Source organism: Helianthus annuus, chromosome 3 (genome assembly GCF_002127325.2).
Source record: "Helianthus annuus cultivar XRQ/B chromosome 3, HanXRQr2.0-SUNRISE, whole genome shotgun sequence".
Taxonomy (NCBI): Eukaryota; Viridiplantae; Streptophyta; class Magnoliopsida; order Asterales; family Asteraceae; genus Helianthus; species Helianthus annuus.
This window is the reverse complement of record NC_035435.2, coordinates 7,027,665-7,046,801: the sequence shown is the minus strand read 5'-3', so window position 1 is coordinate 7,046,801 and position 19,137 is coordinate 7,027,665. Positions and strand designations below refer to the sequence as shown.

The window sequence follows — 19,137 nt, the reverse complement described above, 5'->3', positions numbered from 1 at the left end:
TGTATATAAAACACAAAATGCTAAACAACATAAAACACAACAATATTTTTCATTCCATAATCAGAGCCTTAACATCTAAAATACAACACAAAACCCACATACATGATGTTTTAGTAATCTTCATCATGTTATTTGTGGGTTTTTGGTGTGTTTTATAGTTGACATTATGGTGTTTTATGACTTTTTACACTTTTTAGAAAATTTAGACTTTCTGGCCAACTCCTAGCCTTAACTTAGATAAACTATACTTTTTTATTTATATAATTGTTTCTCTAGATTTAACTTTTTTTAATAATAAAAAAGACATAAGATCGAACGTAGTGGGTCGTTTTTTGCCCGGAATCTCACCCGAAAACGTCGGTACCTCCTCCCCCGTGGGCGTTTGATGGCGTTATTTTTCAAAAAAATGTCCTGCGCGTTATTTAAAAAACGCCCTTGCATCCTTTCTCCATTTATGTTTGCCCAATAAGAATTTTCCAAGTAATATTTTTTATTTTTTTAATAATTGGGTAATCAATTGATGGGGCATTATCCCACTACGCCCATATGTGAAGAACGCCCACAATGCCCCTTTGCTGATTGGGATGACATGTGTCGCACAACGCCCATGGATGAGAGACACTATTCATATAAACCACTACACATGGTCTAATGGTTACAGAATTTTAATATATTTATACTTTAATGACTTCATATATTTTTATAAAGCATACATTTATCTATATATCTATATATTTATCTAGGGGCTGCTAGATATATATCTATAAATCTATATCTATATATCTATATATATATAACTATATAATACATATTCTATGTACTCAAATGTAATTTCACCATAAAATTTTAAGACGGCAGATGAAGAAGAGTCATGCCTTCTTCCCTGTTCTTTCATCCAATTCTCCCAATTTTGCCCTCAATTCCATGTATACAAGTATGTGTTCCCTGCCATCGACGTTTCTTATCCTTCACCCATTTCAATTCAACATATTGAATGTTATAACTTATAAACAACCTTCTTGAACGGGAGAATCAACCATCGTTGCTTCAATTTCCCTCAACCCTAATCAACCAAAACGCCGCTGATGAACAACCGTCAGTTATGGCCTTTCAATTGAGGCGTGATTGAAACCAATTGAAGACGCGAATTGAATCCGCCCCTTCGCTTCCAGACCCCACCCCCTTTAAACTCAACATATTATCATTCAGGATGTGACACCTGCGACTTCAGTTGCTTATTATCAGGTTCGAACATCTCCTCTTTATTATCCGTTTCATAAATTTGGTAGATGCATATTGATCAAGTAGAGTAAGATACATAAATATGTCATCACATGGACAAGCAAATTGATAGAAAAGCACTAATTGGGAGTTATGTATGTGCCGAACAACCAGGTGAGTTTAGTTGGCATGCTGGTTCCCTTACTCCGGTTCATTATTCTCTTTTAGATTATTTACTTTTGCTTTGATAGAAGTTAATATCTCGGTTCTTGATTACGTGCTTCTGTTATCAGTAGGCTATTCTTAATAGACTTTTGGTGTGAAATCTCCTTAACCAAATATGCATGCCACCTATTTGATGAAAGTCCCCAATGAATAAATAGTCTCATATACCATTGTCGTGTTTCCATGGATGATCTTGTGTTGAAATATGAGTATTTATAATCCAATATATATATATATATGTGTGTGTGTGTGTGTCTATAAATATATATATATACACATACGAGGCAATGTCGTCAAGTTTAGGACTCACAGATGCATATTCTCTTTGATAAATTCATATTTGTATTGAATGTAGATCTTGGTTTTAAAAAGCGAGAGGCGCACAAAAGCGACGAGGTCTAAAATTGAAGCGCAAAGCGCAAAAGCGGTGGGCTTTTCGTACCCGAGGCGCAAGATGTTTATATAATTTTTTTATATATCCCATACGTATCCCATAGGTTTTTAGCTTCCTTTAACCAAAATATAGCTATAAGTAAGGCTTTTATACCATTTTAATTACCTGTACAAGTCAAAAAACCCAAGGTACAACATTTTTATGCAGTAAAACGCCTAAGTTACATGAGGCGCGCGCCTCAGGCCAAAAAGCCCACAAAAAAACATCAAAAAATGCGCCTTTTGGTCGCTTCCTGTAATTACACAAGGCGAGAAGCAAAAAAGCCACAGGCCCTGCGCCTTGTTGCCCCTTGCGCCTAGGCGCGCTTTTTAAAACCAAGATGTAGATTTTGTTCAAGGATATGAAGGCGAAGGCGATGGCAGTGGGTTGCATTGATACATCTGTTTTATCTTTTATTTGTTTGGTGGATTTGATGAATTAGTCATAGATTCCACACTCGAAGCTATTCATATTTTGGGTTATTGAACCGACTGACATCAAAGATGTGTTTTTCTCTTGGTTTCCCTAATTTTGATTACGGTTTATGATGCCATGAATTTATTGCATTGTCATTTTGGAATATCTGATTGATTGATAAATACGCTAAAGAGAAGGAGGATCTGGTTAGATCACTTGAAATATCTCGAGCTTTACAATCTTGATTTTGACGTCGTACTCTTAAACACGAAGCCAGACTATAATCTTGCAGTCTTGAGTCCACATACGACTTCTGGTTCAAGCATGGATGTTGACAACAAGATATTTCAGCGAGTGGCATGACACTTATTATTATATTGTTCTATATATATATATAATAAGCTAATGTAGTTTGACAATTTCTACATTTTTTGTTAACTATGGTTTCTTTCCGCTTATTGCTGTTAATTTTTTTGTAGGTAAGGGTTTCCAATGGTACATTACATGAGCCATCACCAAATATAACAGAAAGACATTGACCTGGAGGCATCCCCTCACCGGATTTATGTATTTCTATCTACACATAAGGTTTATGAGCTGCTTTCTAAGTCTAGCAAGGTCTAATATGATTATTGGTTTTTCAATAAAGGAATTTCATCATCATCATCATCCGCATCATGTGGCGATTCAGTATCATCATCAGCAGCATAATCATATGGTCATCAGCGACAGTTTAATGGTGGTGGCACAGGGTATCTGGATCAGAAGGATGTTTCGGTTTTGTAGCGGGCAGTTCATGGAGATTTGGAGGTGAAAGATGGGCTAACTGATGAATCTACTCAGAAGATTGTTAATCAGGCAGGGTTTTGGTTTATTTTCTATACGGTTTTATATGTTTTTGATATGTTTTTATTTTCCTGAATTTTACTGTATTGATACTTTAATTTTGTGCTGTTGTGTGTTGATGATAGAGATGTGAATTATGATTTAATTAATTAATTTTAGGATGGATGTTTGTTAGACTTAGGTCAAGTGTTTTTGGCTACTTTTTCTGTTAAGAAACTATTATCTCCAATTAATGGCCACCTTAATTCTAGGCTATAGAGCTACTATGTGTATGATTAATAGTCTCTTGGACCAGTATGGTTTGACTGATAGATTAGTAGGAAGTTGGTTATTGGTTATTCGGCCTGCACTGAATGGCATGTAGTGACTCAAACAGATGAGTAGGAACTAGGAAGTAGTTATTCTGTATGCATGTTTCGTGTTTATGGGATGAGACTATATGACTTTGTATCTATCATGTCACATGGGTATCCTTGCCATTTATAATTTGGAAAAAGGTTAGTTGTTATGCCAGTCAAATCTGTGCCGTTTTTTGCTTAGCTAAAAGATTGCATCCTTTTTCAGTTGATTTTTAAAACTTCAGATTCTTTTTTGAACTGGGTTACATTATGGGGATAGAAACATAGGTGTGTTGTTCTGGTGCCGAACAGGACATTAGGTATGTCAGAGATTCACGTGATGCCTTCTATAATGTCAAAATTTTTAAGGGATAGATGGGTTTTAGATTTGGAAGATACTGGGCGTGTGATAGTGATTGGAAATTTGAAATAAGTACCTAACTAATACTACTTGATTGCCCTTTTAAGGTATACACCATATTTTAATGGCCGGTTTCTAGAAATTTTCACGATTGCAAAGCACTGGGGTTAGCTCTTGCTCATGAGTCATGAATTAGTGTATGCCACATGCAATTTTAGTTAGTGAAACCAAATCTTTCTTGTTGACGATCTATTTTTAGAAATCGGCTAGCTTCCTAACAATTAGATTATTATAAAAAAAATCATTGCTTTCGCACGTTGAAGTAACTAGACTCTCCCATACTCTGATACACCTATGTTAATCAAATAAATAGATGCTGTTATGCTGTACTTTAGTCTTCACTATTGACGTTCTTTTTATTTTCAGTTTTTTTTTTGCTATGGTAGCTTTTGACTTATATTACTATTGTTTTTTCCAGTGCCAATATCTATGGTTGTAGCTTTCAAGAAGATCAAAGCTCTTGTTAGCAGTGATGCACAGCTTGCTAGCATACTTCGGAATTCCGGAAAGCTGGTGGTTTTTAAGAAAACATTTTTATAACGCCAATTTTTGTTTTTTAAACGGACCAACACTTCTAGACAAAGGTTTTAAATTAACAGAGATTGCGCTTTTTTGTTTTTTATAACAATTTCCGCTTCTTACGTTTAACGTAAACTAAAGACCCAACATTTTGTTGTGCCGGAATGTATATAGAACGTGACATCAAATCATTTAGGTGTCCCCCACAGTCGTTAAAAACTTACTTCGTCACAAAGTACAGGTGTCATTTTAAGGTTTGAATTATGTTCTCATCTCGTATTGTCACCCCGCTGCAACGCGCGGGTTCCCCACTAGTATTTATATAATTGTTTCTCTAGATTTCTCTTTTTCATTTTTTAATAATAAAAAAAACATAAATTTAATGGCTAAAATATTCTAAAAGACATTTTAAAACAATAAAAAGGTATTTTAAAGATATGTAAATGATAGACATAATGGTTACAGAATTTTGGTATATTTATACTTTAATGACTTCATATATTTTTATAAAGCATACATTTGTATTTATATAATTGTTTCTCTGGATTTAACTTGTTTATTTTTTTAATAATAAAAAAAGACATAAATTTAATGGCTAAAATATTCTAAAAGACATTTTTAAACAATAAAAAGGTATTTTAAAGATAAAAAGGATGATAAAAAGGTATTTTAGAATACCTAATATTAACCACCTTTTTCCACCGCCACCACCAACCTCGAACTTGTGGTCAATTGACTCCAAAGCTCCACAAGCAATTTGGAAACCAACAAACCACAAGGAAGCCAGTATTATCAAGTCACTAATAATTAAATACATAGTAATTTTCACACAAGACTATAGTGGTAGTTTAATTAAATATTTCTATACTTTATACTATTAAAAGAAAAAAAAATATTGTAATAGAAATATTTGTTTTTTACTCATACTTTAGTTTAAAAAAATGTTAGTATGTCATATACTTGATAGTTTTACATCTTAAGTAGCTCTCTCTTTAAACATGATTTGAAACTTTATAAAAAGGATATCTATACGACCTAGGACATGTCAATAGGATTTTATACTTACAAAAGTGGCGGAACTAAAACATTAACTCAGAAGTATCTAAAAAAAATCACTGTGCAATCATAAAATATTAAAAAAAAGATAATAAATAAATAAATAAAATAAAACAAATACCTAATAGATTTATCCTCTTCTTTTTTTCATAGCTTGAAATCGTTCCATCACATCTTCGTCTTTTACTTCACGTAAAAAATCCTTTTCGACCATACAAACCATAGCATTGTTAAAAAATTATGGGCCCATTCGATTGTGTAAATCCGTCTTGACAAGGTTCAATTTCAAAAAACATCTTGCAACCGGTAAAAACAAAGCTAGTTTAACTACTCGATAAACTGAAGGACAAGAACTATGCGTTCCCGTTTTAACCAGTGGCGGAGCTTGACCAAATGTTTCGAGGGGGCGTAAAGTGATGGGACCCAAAAATTTGTTTCCAATCGTTATGTTTCAAGTCGGGTCGGGTCGGGTGAGCTATTCGATTAAGGTCGGGTCAAATAATAATAGTTCCAAATAAAACTAAAAAATATCATTCATTCAAAGGAACCGTTCTTGCACATTGAAAAACTAAATATTGTATAACAAACAAAAGACCAATATATATATATATATATATATATACACACACACACATATAATGATACGAGATAAATGGAACCTGGACGAAGAATTACAACTCAGCTTGACGACCTTTAAGATTTTTGAATTCAGTTGTGATTTAGTTTATTGTGTGGTGGGTAATCTAGGGTTAAACAAATAAGAGTTAAAATATATTTACCAGACTACCCATCCTTTATATACAAAGTGTATAAATATTTAGGATATACAATTTAGAAAAATAATCGGGGGGCGATCCTATATAATTTTAAAACATTCGGACGAAAAATCGGAACTTATACACTTCTAAGCGAAACAATGGAGGTGGGCGGGTGCACCCCCGGGCACCAACTATCCTCCGCCACTGGTTTTAACCATAGCACGCGCAAGATCACTTATTTCATTCAAGTTTTCAAATTTATCATCATCGCTTATTGTGTGACGAAATGACTCAATATCCCCTGCTGGTAATTTGGATATCCCCTGCTGCCAAATTGGACGTGGACATTTGATATCCCTGCTGCTACTCTAATGTGCCGCCCATTCAATCTTCAACTGGGATATTATTTAGTTTCTAATTGGGCTTATTATTTAGTTTCTAATTGGGCTTATTATGTGACAACTGTCAAAAATTCAGGTATCCGTACAATTTAATTAACCATGATTAGTGCTTAATGACTGTGCTGAATTACAAATGACTGCTTCCTAATTAACCATGATTAGTGCTTAATGACTGGGATATTATTTAGTTTCTAATTGGGCTTATTATTTAGTGTGTAGGGAAGTAAGGACCACAAAACTGCTTTTCTGAGTGATAGTTTGAGTGCCGGAAAGTGCCTAAAACCCACATAAAGTGCTAAATTCAGCATTAATCAGCAAAAATCAGTTTTTTAACAAGCTAGTAACATGCAAAAATATGACTAAACGGTCCTGAATGCTTTCCTAAGTGTCGGGAATTAAAAGCGTCACAAAAGGTAACATAAAGAACACTAAATGGTATAATTTGACACTTTAACAAACCGGTATCTAACCGAACAACCGGACACTACCCGAAACACCAAAATCACACTAGAAGCATTGTTTTAATATTTCTGAGCTAGTTATGATACCCGAACACCCTAACACACTATATAACACCATATTAACTTAAACACTAGACACCACACTTGAAAATTAACTAGATTGCTTAACCATCATTAGAAACCAACCAATACCTGTCACACCCCAACCGATGGCGGAATCATCGGGGCATGGCACTGAGCGAAACAGATTGTCCAGAAGTTTCCACAACAACTATCATTACTATTTAGTTTAAATAATACGTCCCATACCGTATCCCAAATAATAAACAAGTTATTACAGAAAAGCATCTAGTCAAATATTCTGTTCCGACAACTCAGATTTAAATAAAAATATAAATGTTGTTCAAATGCTTCTAGAGACTCGATCTGCAAGATCTACAGACAACTATGCTCTAGACGCTTATTCCTAGCTCGCCTTCTGTCACACCCCGATTTCTACGTGTCTCACCGGTGGGCCCGGTGGGGGATTATCGTGACGTAGTTGGCAACAATATAGTCAAACCACATAATATATGAATGCATAGCGGAAGCATAAAGATAATTATATTTCAACCATTGTTTGCAATATCAAAGTATTACGAATAGTCGAAAATGTATCCACAGGGGATCAAATAAAAATATAAGTATTGTTCAACAGACGAAGGCATCTTAAGCTTGCGAGACTCTTTAAGATGCTAAGGAGCTATAGCCAGCCAATTACGTTTAGTACCTGCATTTAATCTTTTTGGGAAAATACGTCAGTTTACACTGGTAAATACATTCAACCGACACTTTTGTAAAATGTTTATTAAAATTGATTTGAATGCACGAGGCACAAACTCTTTCATAACTTAGGAGAATTATTTAAATATATAATCTTGTGAACGAATTACATGTTCCTTATGCGTTCAGTAGCCCGGATCAAGTGCGGGTTAAAGAACAATAGACACACCACAGCGATCTATTTATGCGCTGACGAGTGTACGCCTACACTCCGCGCTTAGGTCGTGGCCATTTCGTAAAATGATGCCAGGGATATCCGGGATATGGTCATTAACCCCCCAAAGGCTTTTAAGTAACAAGACTGTTTAAACGAGCCGATCAAATTTATTCAATTACCCACTCAAGCGGTGGAGAATTTGATGCCCGATCAAGCGGTATACTATATACCGTAACCCAAGCCCGTATAACGGAAAATAAGTTATAAGTATTTACCTTTGCAAGTATAAACCCTTAATCGAAATAAATTGCAGATAGCTTTTACTGGTCCTCTAATCTGGAACGAAGGTTTTAAAATAACCTATTAGAATCCTAACGGGTCTTTTAATTTAGCCGTAGCTTAGACCGGTCAGTTTCAAGGATAGATACGGTTTAATCGCGTGAAAGGCGAAAACCGTGAATGAAATGTGATTTTGACCCAACAAGTTTGAAGACTTGTTTTATATGGGTATAATAATCACACTCTGGATTTTTGGGGTCAAAACAATATGGTTTGACCCGTTTCGGCTAGTTTATGTAAACTAGTTACATAAGCCGAACCGTGCGCGCAAAAGGCACAACGGGTAACCGTAAGAGTCCTACACTGTTTTCCTAAGTCAATATGCTTTAAAGAGGTTGTGGTATCAGTAGGATACCTTCCATAATGCCCGAAACGAGTTTAAGTTCATATTATGCCCCGTAGGGGTATTTCGGTCTTTTTAAAGATTATAAAAGAGGTTTCTGAGTTCTACAGGAAATCTGAGTTTCTCGAACAGTTTATAAAGTCTAAAATACTTTATTTATTATTTAAAATCAGTAGAAACTGGAATCGGGTCAAAAGACCTTGTAGAACTCAAGTTATGGCCGAAAAGGGTATGTTCGGTATTTACCGAACCGTTGCCATAACCGCAGGTTATGAGCAGGTTAAAAATAATTAAAAATCTTTAAAAATCCCAAAATATTATTTTACATCAGTGAGTAAAAGGTTTGGTGTCGAAATCCGGGTTTAGATAGGCGTTATGCTAATTGCGCTATTAAATTACTAAAATTTCCGTAATTTGCGCCATTTAGCATAACTCCTATTCCGGACCTCGGATTGACATGAAATTTTAGGGACATGCTTAGAAATCAGTAACTAAGGTTATGGTTCTTTCACATGTCCGAAATTCTCGTTTTAATTTAAAAAGGGCGTTACGGTCAACTTTTAAGCATTTAACGGAAATGTGTAAAAGACTCGGACAAACAACGAACCGGTCACAGAGGGTTATACCATCATGTAACCTGGTCCTAAGAGAGTCCTAAGGCATATCTAAATCAAACTTTAACGGGTCAGAACTGAAGTCAAAGCAAAAGTCAAAGCTTTTGCGACTTTCGGCTCCGAACCGGGTCAAAACAGTAAATGGTCGGATCAAACAAGCTTAGACTAGTTAATATACTTATTATCATGTTTTATGAGTGTTTAAACAGGTTACATATCATCTACATTACTGATTATGCAAGAAATCGCAAAATAGCATTTCTGTTGACTTTTTCTAAGCACGTTTGACTCGACATTTGGACTAGTTAAAGTGGGAATCAGAGGGTGCCCTTTTAGGGGTTTAAAACTCACATGATTACCAACATATAACTATCTTTGATTCGACAAACCACTAGACCATTTGTGATTTATTGCAAAGTCAATCGTTAATTACGACGGATTGACTTTTAAGCTAAACTAAGCAAAAACAAAGCCACAAAACGGTAGACACACTCACAGAAGCTTGGTGCACGACTAGGGATGATAGAAGAATGGTTTAGAGCTCCAGAAGTGAACTAGAATGCAGGTTTTGAGGTGTGTTTCAATTGTGCACAATGTATGTCCTTTTATAGTGAAATTTTGAGCTCAAGATCATTACAACTCACCCTACAAGGGTTCATGGATGATCAGCAGGTGGCCCTAGGTGCTAGGGGGCAAGTAGAGGGCGCCCATACTTCAATTAATGCTCAAATGATCGTTCACAAGCTCAAACATTGAATCTGTCCAAAGTTTCTGCATCTGGGACTCGTACGCGGCCCGCATTAGGATTCAACAACTCGGACGCGGGCCGTGATGTGCGTGAAGTGTGTTATATTTTTGATGTATATTTAAGCCCCTTTTACACTTTTAGCCAAGTTTTAAATTTATAAAACACGATATTTACTAACACTAAACACACATATGGGCAAGTGCACCCATCGTGGACGTAGTATAGTGTTGGTAAGATACCGAGGTCATCCAAGGACACAAGAGCTTTTAATACCGGTTTATCCTCAACGTCTAACCAAATCAAAAAGTGAGAAAAATGTTTTTAACTAAGAAAATAAAAACTAACTAAATGCTGAAAAATAAAATAAAATAAAAACAGATAGACAAGATGAATCACTTGGATCCGACACGTGTATTAGTATAACCTTTGATTATTTTCGCACTTTTGCACTTGTTTAAGAGATTATCTTAGTTTAGTAGTAGGCCCCTCTTTTGAAGGCGACGTTACCCTCAACCCAGTAGTTTGAGTCAGCAAGGATACAATCCTAAAGGGTCGGATTATTGAAAGATAATGAATTAAGTTATTAATGCAAATTGTGGTAGGCCCCGCTTTCGGCGGTGACGTTACCCTCGGCTAAGTAGTCTGAGTCAGCAGGGATACAGTCCTAAATAGCCGGGTTATAGTATTAATAGTAGTTAACTTATGAGGGGGTCAAAGAGTTTGGATCCCCGCCATCCAATACCTATGGGCATTGAAGGAGATCCTACTAAATTTGACCCAGGTCCCAAGCAGGACCTCTAAACGCTGAACAAGGGCAAGACCTTTACCAAACCATTCCCTTAACCCCCGACCAGGTAGCCAACATACCTCCATATAGACCGTGGAGATATGAATGGTGAAAATCTTTTATTTTATATAGACAGTAAAATAATGCCAAGACACCACGGACAAACGATAAGGAAAGATCACCTTCAACATAAGCAACTAGTTATTAAAGTCATTAATACAAAACCAAATAAAAAGTGCAAAAGATTAAAAATAAAAAGTATTATACTAAACACTTGTCTTCACCAAGTGATGTAAGAGACTTAGGCAAACATGGCCTTGATTGTCAAGAACTCTTACGATCAATCTTGGATCCCGAGACGACTCACACACTCTACGATGGACAATGGATGATGGTGGTGGATGATGGTGTTATGGTGGTGGTGGGTGGTGGATGAAGTGTGAGAGAGGTGGTGTGCCAAGGGATGAGATGGAATGAAACCAAGCACTCCTATTTATAGGCTGAACAGAAGGCTGGGCACGGCCCGGTGTCGCTGGACACGCCCCCGTGCCCGTCTGACACTCTCTCTCCTCATTAATTGTAATTCACAATTACAATTAATGTGCCTGCTGTACTTTCACCACGCCCCCGTGCCCGTTGGACACGGCCCCGTGGTGGGCAATGGAAGCTTCTATAAGTTTGTCTTTTATGCTGCTTCTTGGGCACGGCCCCGTGCTGGCTGAGCACGGGGCGTGTTCAGACTTCTGCTTTCTCTTCATTGCCTTGGAGGATGCCGTTGAGGGTCCGGGCAGTCAACTTTTATTCCTTTTCTTGTATTTATGCTAGAATTAGTTGTCTTTTTTGCTTCTTTTGTGAATTTGAGCTCATTTCATCCTGAAAATACAAAAGAAAGACAAAAACACTCTTTTTCCAACATTAGTACTTAAAAAGGGTTAGTTTTATGCCTTAATTGATGTGATTTATATGTTGTATTTTACACACATCAAATACCCCCACACTTGAACTTTTGCTTGTCCTCAAGCAAAACTCTTTAAATGTGGCTTACACTCCCAAATGGAATACGTAGAAGAGAAAGTTTTTGGCTTGTCATAGAGTGTCGGGAATCCAAGATCTTTGTAAGTTTTATTTTTATTTATTTACAATCCTATTCGTTATGATTTATTTAGAACGTTTCACAAGATAAATTACTTATTCGGGCATAGCATGCCTTATTAAAATTCCATTTATATACAAGTTCACATACCTCACGGGAGATCACTCAACACTCGGCCGAAGGTGTAATTTTTTTTTAGTGAATCACTCGAGAGCGGCATGGAACTTACGCCTTCCATAGGCTTGCCAAGCAATCAATCCTCCTCCTTTTTAACTTTTTACCTTTGTAAATATCAAGAGGACTTTTTGGGTGAAGGGTTAGGCTTGGGTTAAAGGTGGGTGGTTGGGTTAGTGGTTAGTAAAAGGGCGAAAATCGTAAAAAGCGTCGGTTTTCGTGACACACCTTGTTTTTAGTGACTTTTTATTTTGAAGTATTTCTCCAAACAAGCTTTTATATAGCTTTTGTTTGTTCTTGACTTCATCATATATATATATTTTTTTTAATAAGTCACATAAAATAGCGAGCTTACGAAAAACCGAGCTTGTTACTAAAATAAAGGGTGAAAAATAAAAAAGGGTTTTTTGGTGGGTAAAATGGGTTTTAGGGTAATGAAATGAAAGGTTTAGGCTCAAAGGGGCTAACTAGGGGGATTTTGGGTAGGTGGTAAAAAAAATGAAAAATAATGGTGTAGAAAGAAAAATATGGTTAGTCCTAATGCCTCCATCACTTACTTACTTGGATTTAAGTTGGTAAGGACCGGGAATGTATCGTCGTGGCAAGTTCTAGAGTTGTAAGAACCAAGCGGGTATTCACACAAGAAACGAAAAATGAGCATTTAGTCTTAAAGATGTATATTTGTATGCTCAATAAAGGCTCAAAACTCACTTTTGTGGGAATGGGTTTTTAATGCGATCAAGTATATATAATCGAATTTTTAACTAGACTTGTTATGCCGTTTCGTAATTTTCTTATGTTGGTTCTTTGTTATCACGACGCTATCGGTTGTAAATTTGTAAAAATATAACCTTTTTAGAACTTGTTATTCCCAAATTAAACCAAGACAAGTAAAAAAACGAAAAGTTTTTTGAAAAAAATTTGGGGTGTTTAGCGGTTCCAATAGAGTTTTGTGTAAGGCTTGTATTTAGGATTTGCAAAATTCAAGGTTTTAGCATCCCCCCACACTTAAATTACACATTGTCCTCAATGTGTCCCAAAAATAAGGTTTTTGGTTGATTAGAATGTGTAAAAGTGGGTTAAAAAGCAAAGATTTATGTTACTGGCATCCTGGACACGGCCCCGTGGTGACCGGGCACGGCCCCGTGGTCAGGTGCCAGTAACAGAAATTAAAGAAATAAGACAGAAGCCTGGACACGGGGGCGTGTCCGCTGAACACGGCCCGTGTCCAGTTACCTAAACTGGGCGTTTTTCTGCAGGTGGTTTAGCACGGGGCCGTGTTGGTTGGGCGCGGCCCGTGTTGAGCCTTCTGTGATGGAGATTTGTGTCGGGTTGCTCTGTTCTTTGTGCATGGGGCCATTTTTCTCGTTCCCTTTTTCATCCCTTACCACCATGAGTGTGTTTTATTCACTAATAACCATCAATCTTAGAAACCATCATATCATTGCAAACATAGAGAATTACATATAGTTAGCTAAATAACCAGGGGATACATGAGGTTATCATAAAGGTTCTACTTATTTAGGAAAATTTCGGAAATAGCTTCCCGATGTAGTAACACCCTTTAGCCGACGGCTCCTCGGTTGTTGTTCAAAGCCACTCTTCTATCTCCCTTGGGAGGTAGAAGGTAGCTTCATTCTCTTCAGTGGCTTGAGGAGGAACGCTCACCGGGACTCCTTGCACCACCCTTTGTTGAGGCATTTGGTGCATGGCGTGCCATTCGGCCGGAATGATGACCTCGGGCACTACATTCCACGCTCTTTGGGTTATCACGGGAACCAAAGGCGGGGAAGCGAGAAGGTTTAACCTCTGGTGCAGGAGGTTTACTTCTCGAAGACAGCCCTCCAATCCTACCGTCAGATGATTAATACGGTCCACTAATGCTTCTTCTACTCCCGTCATTTCGTCTATGGCTTCCCTCAAGGCGTAAACGTAGTTTACTAGGGAATCTTCTGTTGTGGACGACCTTCTTCCATTTCGGTTATTTCGTGAAGATGATCCGCTATTCCTGCTGGCCATTTTCTCTGAAAGAAACCGAAGATAACTAAACTTTTGCAGAACAGTACCTCGAACACGGCCCCGTGCTCACTGAGCACGGCCCCGTGTTCAGTTGTCTGCAGGATTTTTGTCTAACGATTCTTGGGTTTTAAATTATTTTAACATCTTTTAACTGTGGTTTAAGCTTAGATAATTTAAAACAAAGTTATGGAACTAACTTTAAACAAGAATCCGCAGCCAATAATCTTACAAACTTCACATAGAAGATTGGAATCATGGGGCTTCCAAGCTTCTATGGAGGAGATGTTTTGAAAAATTTTGAAAGAAGGAGAAATGAACAAAAGTGGAAAAGAAAAGATGGTCCTTGGGAACCTTCTTTTAGCACTTACCTAGGATGGTATATGTGAAGATCCCAGGAATCTCTGTTTAGTGAAGTGGTCAAAAATGAGCAGGAATCAGGCTGCATTTAAAGAAAACGACAGCACACTGGACACGGCCCCGTGTCCGCTGGGCACGGCCCCGTGTGCAGAGAAAATCCCGACACATTTTGTCCGTATTCTGACAAAATCAGCAGAGAATCTTCTGGGTGAGCACGGGGTCGTGTTGCCCGGACACGGCCCCGTGTCGGGAGGCTGTTTTATGAAGTTTGTTGCTCCTAAGGAGCTTATTTATATCGGGTGGTTCTTGGTTTGTTGGAACAACCCCAAAGTGCCTAAGATACCTTAATTGTCCTATACTAAGGCGAGAACGCAAGAGGTTATCGGTGAGGGTAATTCCTATTTTCATTCTAGGTGGACAAGTCCAACCCTTTTTCGGGCTCTCGTTAAAGAAGGTGTATGCCGAATCGCTCAGGTCTATGTATGCATCGAACGAAGTCGATGGGGAGTCCTTCACGGCACAATCGGCACAGGGACGACTATCGTCCAAGTCTTTTCTAGGTATGAAGGTATTTTCGGGAGCAGCGAGGTTGTCGGAATGCGGTTCCAACATTTCCTCATGGTCATCATCTTGGGGCGGATCAATAAAATCCTTCCTAAGTTCTTTTGACCAATTTAGAATTAGCTCTTCTAGTTGAAATAACTCGTCAAGGAGCATTTCCCCTAGAATATCTGGCTGGGCGCATTCGAAGGAGAGATAGTGCTTATTTTTACTTTCGCCCCTCTTAAGGTTATAAGGAATCGGTGGGTCTATATAGTGGGGCCTATAATTTAGAAAATAACATTTTAATTCTTCATGTTCGCCTCCACATAATCGACACCACATACCATAAGAGTGCCAAAAGTAAAAAGAATTACTATCACCCATGTTTGTGTCAGAAATTACCAACCGCCGGGATCTAACGGTTCTATTTTCAGTAAGAGAATCTTGGGCACGGGGGCGTGTTGAGTGGACACGGCCCCGTGTTCAGCTTACTGTCTGACTTAAAACAGGATTGCCAGTTCCAATGATTGAGCACGGGGGCGTGTTCAGCAGGCACGGCCCCGTGCTGAGCTCTGCAGAAGCTGAAAAACTAAGAAAAATCCAAAAAATTAAAAGGAAAAATAAAAATATGATTAGGCCGTTGATTCCTAACTTTCTTAAAATCCTTGTGGCCCCGGCAACGGCGCCAAAAACTTGATGTGCGTGAAGTGTGTTATATTTTTGATGTATATTTAAGCCCCTTTTACACTTTTGGCCAAGTTTTAAATTTATAAAACACGATATTTACTAACACTAAACACACATATGGGCAAGTGCACCCATCGTGGACGTAGTATAGTGTTGGTAAGATACCGAGGTCGTCCAAGGACACAAGAGCTTTTAATACCGGTTTATCCTCAACGTCTAACCAAATCAAAAAGTGAGAAAAATGTTTTTAACTAAGAAAATAAAACCTAACTAAATGCTGAAAAATAAAATAAAATAAAAACAGATAGACAAGATGAATCACTTGGATCCGACACGTGTATTAGTATAACCTTTGATTATTTTCGCACTTTTGCACTTGTTTAAGAGATTATCTTAGTTTAGTAGTAGGCCCCTCTTTTGAAGGCGACGTTACCCTCAACCCAGTAGTTTGAGTCAGCAAGGATACAATCCTAAAGGGTCGGATTATTGAAAGATAATGAATTAAGTTATTAATGCAAATTGTGGTAGGCCCCGCTTTCGGCGGTGACGTTACCCTCGGCTAAGTAGTCTGAGTCAGCAGGGATACAGTCCTAAATAGCCGGGTTATAGTATTAATAGTAGTTAACTTATGAGGGGGTCAAAGAGTTTGGATCCCCGCCATCCAATACCTATGGGCATTGAAGGAGATCCTACTAAATTTGACCCAGGTCCCAAGCAGGACCTCTAAACGCTGAACAAGGGCAAGACCTTTACCAAACCATTCCCTTAACCCCCGACCAGGTAGCCAACATACCTCCATATAGACCGTGGAGATATGAATGGTGAAAATCTTTTATTTTATATAGACAGTAAAATAATGCCAAGACACCACGAACAAACGATAAGGAAAGATCACCTTCAACATAAGCAACTAGTTATTAAAGTCATTAATACAAAACCAAATAAAAAGTGCAAAAGATTAAAAATAAAAAGTATTATACTAAACACTTGTCTTCACCAAGTGATGTAAGAGACTTAGGCAAACATGGCCTTGATTGTCAAGAACTCTTACGATCAATCTTGGATCCCGAGACGACTCACACACTCTACGATGGACAATGGATGATGGTGGTGGATGATGGTGTTATGGTGGTGGTGGGTGGTGGATGAAGTGTGAGAGAGGTGGTGTGCCAAGGGATGAGATGGAATGAAACCAAGCACTCCTATTTATAGGCTGAACAGAAGGCTGGGCACGGCCCCGTGTCCGCTGGACACGCCCCCGTGCCCGTCTGACACTCTCTCTCCTCATTAATTGTAATTCGCAATTACAATTAATGCGCCTGCTGTACTTTCACCACGCCCCCGTGCCCGCTGGACACGGCCCCGTGGTGGGCAATGGAAGCTTCTATAAGTTTGTCTTTTATGCTGCTTCTTGGGCACGGCCCCGTGCTGGCTGAGCACGGGGCGTGTTCAGACTTCTGCTTTCTCTTCTTTTCCTTGGAGGATGCCGTTGAGGGTCCGGGCAGTCTACTTTTATTCCTTTTCTTGTATTTATGCTAGAATTAGTTGTCTTTTTGCTTCTTTTGTGAATTTGAGCTCATTTCATCCTGAAAATACAAAAGAAAGACAAAAACACTCTTTTTCCAACATTAGTACTTAAAAAGGGTTAGTTTTATGCCTTAATTGATGTGATTTATATGTTGTATTTTACACACATCAGGCCGCATGAATCCTAATGTAAGTAAACGTATCTTCTACTGGCGCGCGGCCCGCATTAGCTCTACCATAACCTTAACGCGGCCCGCCTGAGGGTTAAATTCCAAGATTTTCAAATCTCTTGTAATGATTAACCTGACCTTTCGGTTTCGAAGGGGTAACTTTGCGATTTGGCCCCCGATTATTTACCACTAAGGGCCTCATGCCTTTTTCTCGCATTGTTAAGTCCCCGGTTAGTTTAATTACCATCCGAAAAGCCTTAACTTTTATTGTTGACGCTTTTAACCCCTCTCATACGAATTTGATCATAACTTTCTTGTTTTAAAAACGGAACTTCGCGAAATTTATATCGTATATTCTAGTGAGCGTATTTTACTGTTACAAAGCATCGGGTTTGTCAAAGGGTCACTCAGAGGTATAAATTAAACATGTTGACACAATTAACCCCTGTAGCTTGTAATCTCTCACATTCTTCCGCGTTTCGCTCTGTACGATCCATGATTTATTCGTTTGAAGGTACGAGCATCATTTAGGGTTACTATACAGTATATTTACCCTCCGTTGATATTTATAACCCTCGAATTTACGTACTTTCAAGGTTTGTCAACTTTAGTCCTTTATTTAGTATTTAAATGCCACGTGTAAACTCAAGACACGTGTCTATACATCATTGGACACAAAATTTCGAGGTGTTACATCCTCACCCCCTTAAAATAAATCTCGACCCGAGATTTACTTAAATAAATAAGGGTATTTCTCTTTCATCGTGGATTCAACCTCCCACGTGAATTCGGGACCTCTTCAGGCATCCCATTTGACCTTAACAATAGGTACATGCTTCCTTCGAAGCTTTTTCACCTGTCGATCTTCAATCGACAAAGGTTTTTCCACAAATTTCAAGCTCTCATCTATATGCACATCTGTATTGGGTATTACCAGTGATTCGTCAGCGAAGCACTTTTTTAGATTGCAGATGTGGAACACATTGTGAATTCCATTGAGCTCCTCCGGTAAGTTTAACTTATAGGAAACGGACCCGACACGTTCGATAACCTCGAAAGGTCCTATGTATCTCGGGCTTAGTTTGCCTTTCTTGCCGAAACGCATCACCCCCTTCCAGAGTGATACTTCAAGTAACACTTTTTCACCTACTTCGAAATGAAAATCCTTACGCTTTGGATCCGCGTAACTCTTCTGCCTATCTCGGGCAGCTTTGAGACGGTCTCGAATCTGGACAATCTTGTCTGTCGTTTCGAAGACTATCTCTGGTCCTGATAATTGGACATCTCCAACTTCCGCCCAACAAACAGGCGATCTACACTTTCTACCGTATAATGCCTCGAAAGGCGCAACCTTGATGCTGGTATAGTAGCTATTGTTGTAGGAGAATTCGATTAATGGTAGGTTCTTATCCCAACTACCACCCAAATCGATAGCACATGCACGTAGCATGTCTTCCAACGTCTGAATAGTACGCTCACTCTGACCGTCTGTCTGAGGATGGTAAGCCGTACTAAAATTCAAACGTGTGCCCAAAGATTGCTGGAAACTTTTCCAGAAATGCGACGTGTATCTAGTGTCTCGGACAGAGATAATAGACACAGGTATGCCATGTAAGGCTACAATCTTATCAACGATAACTGGGCTAACATGTCGGAGCTAT

At 38.2% G+C, this 19,137-nt stretch overlaps 1 long non-coding RNA gene across 1 annotated transcript; it reads left to right on the top strand.

Moving 5' to 3' along the window:
- Positions 1–850: 850 nt before the first annotated feature.
- On the top strand, positions 851–3,287 carry LOC110928581. The gene is made up of 2 exons (XR_002586486.2): positions 851–1,245; positions 2,776–3,287. It is a non-coding gene; the product is annotated as an uncharacterized LOC110928581 (long non-coding RNA).
- The last annotated feature ends 15,850 nt before the right edge of the window (positions 3,288–19,137 follow it).